This window comes from Schistocerca piceifrons, chromosome 1 (assembly GCF_021461385.2).
Source record: "Schistocerca piceifrons isolate TAMUIC-IGC-003096 chromosome 1, iqSchPice1.1, whole genome shotgun sequence".
In the NCBI taxonomy this organism is placed as follows: domain Eukaryota; kingdom Metazoa; phylum Arthropoda; class Insecta; order Orthoptera; family Acrididae; genus Schistocerca; species Schistocerca piceifrons.
Window position 1 is genome coordinate 749,354,020 of NC_060138.1, and position 3,192 is coordinate 749,357,211.

The window sequence follows — 3,192 nt, forward strand, 5'->3', positions numbered from 1 at the left end:
ATCCAAGTCTGGCGCAGCTCTTCGCGGCAGTGGTTTTCCCCGACCTATGAGCATTGGTGCCAGGGGAGGGCGTCGTGTGGACATTGGAACATGAGTGCGTGGGATGTGCGAGTATTTCAGTGATCTCTGACATCTAGCCATGACAGCTACTGCTACAGAATGGATCACAGTTTAAGTGTGACGTGATTAGTGCTTCTCAGTACGTTGACTCTGTCTTGCATGGTATTTCCTGTTGTCTCTATATTATCGCGCAGTAGCTCCTCCTTCTTCCGAACCAATTTAGGAATTCTATAGTGCTTTAAAAACCTAATCACGACGTCAAATTCCCGATTGATAGCGATCTCTGACGTCTTGTCATGACAACATATTGCTACAAATTGGATCGCGGTTTAAGTGTTTCGTGTTTAGTGCTTCTCAACACACTGCAGTGGACTCTGTCTTGAATAGGTAGTTGTTCTTGCAACTATCCCATCACGTGGTAGACCCTTTCCTCCCTCCTCCTTCGTCCTGGTGTAACGGAGAGAACCATTGAACTTGGGAATTCTATAGCGCTTTAGTGTAGTGGTTGGGAACTCTATAACCATGATCATATAAATTTACGTCGAAATTTAAAATTCCAACTGTCATTTCATACATAACTGCTTCCAATCGTGATGTCAAATAGTAATAGGTTTGCATTGTTTAATGAAATTTCTCGATAAAAACATGACACTGTTATTTATGAATGCTAACTACCGTGCAGTGTCGACCTTTTTTTTTTTAATTCGAGTAGTTTGAAACTGTGTGAAGTAAATTTTTTAAACACTATATGAACGATTTAATTAATATGTCTTTCCCATGGCACATCTTTGAACCAACAATTGTGATATCTACAAGTTGGGTATTCCACACCAGATTTAATAACTCCTGAAGCAGTTCGTTAAATGTACGACAAGGAATTGCGCCAGGAAGAATGGGGCAGTGGAATTGCGCCAGGAAGAATGGGGCAGTTTAGAGTCCATGGTAGAATGAAATATCTCATGGTAGTTCCCAAGTCATCTGCAAAGGAAACCACAGCTCCATCTCTCTCTCTCTCTCTCTCTGTGTGTGTGTGTGTGTGTGTGTGTGTGTGTGTGTGTGTGTGTTTGTGTGTGTGCAGTGCTCTTTTTTTTTTTTTTTTTTTTGCTTTTTTAAGTGTAATTCGTGTTAGCCTCCTACTAGTTTTGTGACATCGTCAATTTGTGTGTGTGTGAAATAGCTACCGTATCCACCTTGTATTCCCTAAAGCGCGATCATGTGACCAGATTTTAATTATTTGTTAACTTCTGCAGTATTTCAGGATCAATTCCCAATCAAGTATTTGGTTTGGATAAAAACCATCTTCCCCGTGCGCTGGTATCCGACAGATTGTTTCATACGTACAGACCACTTGAGACGGTAGCTGACAGTTGACAACGGTGCGGCAACCTTACTGGCGTTTCCAAAACCCCTCCAGTGCATTTTGACTCTGGGTAGCCGGCGCGCATGGCAAGACGCGAGAAAGCTTTTCTGATATGTTTAAGCGGTCTGTGACAGTGTAAATACGTGTTTCCTTATGCGATCGAAATGAAAAAGCATCGCAATTGTTTAAATATTCCACACATATTCTTGAATACCTTAATTTGTTTAAATAAAGAATACTCCACACATTGTCTAAATCGTTGTAACAATATTGCATCACAACAATCGATTTCCCTCCAAATGGCCAATCAAATGAGTCATTTGCCTCCCAATTTCTGGGTAGAGGAGGGGAGGAGGGCTGAAGGTTTTCTCAGGAGAGGAGGTTAAGTAATTGATCGATTTAATTAAATAATCAATCAATTGATATGAAAGTGTGCTTTTATCAGCTGATCGGATTTCCCTGAGGGCTGGCGAGGAGGAGGGGGACGGGAAGGGGGAGTGGGAGGGGGAGGATCGGGGAACAGTCCAGTACACCTTCTTCCTGTTGTCATCCTTGATCTGCGTTCAGCTTTTGACGGATAATCCACTGGGCCATCTAACCACTACATGTGAAGGGAGGGCGGTGGGCCGTTTCCCTTGTAAGTAAACATCTTTCATAATTTATTGTGAAATATTTTCACTGTACTTAAGCACAATAACTTCATGAGTTGTTTTAACCTTTTGTCATACCCATTCAGCTTATAAATTCCTTTAGATTCTTGTGTGGACACAGACCTTTTTCCACTTATGGGGTAAGCTAGTCTGTATGATCGTTGATGAGGGACTTGTGCAATTACAAATGGTTTTCTATGTTTGGTAGACTTTGGGTGCATTAGCAACAATACTTCTTGTCGTATATGGAACTGTACAGTGCACCCTAATCTTTTGTCATAAGGCTTCTTTCTCCATTTGGCCTTATCTCCTAGGTTAATCAAAGCTTGACGTATTTTTTCTTCAAATAACATATCTCTCTTGGGTTCATTAGGCAGTATTTTTATCCCACTCGTACATTTCTCGTTTCTTAAATATTAATTCAGTTGGCTTAAAACCAGTTGAAGTATGTGGCAAGTTCATAATGATTTTCTGAAAGGGCAAGACGAACTCGATCCATTTTGTATGTTTCTGTGGTGTGTAGCAGCGTATAAATCTATTAAATTCGTTAGACACCCTTGCTATGGTGCTCACGTTGGGGTGGAATCGTGATAGCAGTATGTGTTTTATTTTATTTGTGGTTTTGAATTCCTTCCGTCTGTTACCTTTGAAGTATGATGCAATATCAGCTAACAGTATCTGCGACTTCCCTGCTCTCAGGAGATAGTCGTCTGTAATCCTTCTAATAGTAGAATCAGTAGTCACTGAGCTCACTACATACAACATAACATGTAAGGCAATTACATACTTTACATCCCCTTTTCCTTTTGGATAAGGACCGTCAGCATCCAATTATACTAAAAGTTTCTAAAAGTTTTGTGGAGACCATTGCTTACAGTTCAGTTAATTTTGATTTATTGTAGTTTTTGGTCTTCTGACAAGTAATACATTTTCGAATTACTTGGAGAATTCGGCGCTGCACATTGAAGAAGTACCAGTAAGTGTTTATCTTATCAGTGCATTTAAAAACACCATGACCCCATACGTTTTGAGCGTAAAGAAAAAAATGAAATGAGCGTATGGCATCGTTGGCCGGGGAGGCCCCATTCGGGGAAGTTCGGCCGCCAAGTGCAAGTCTTATTC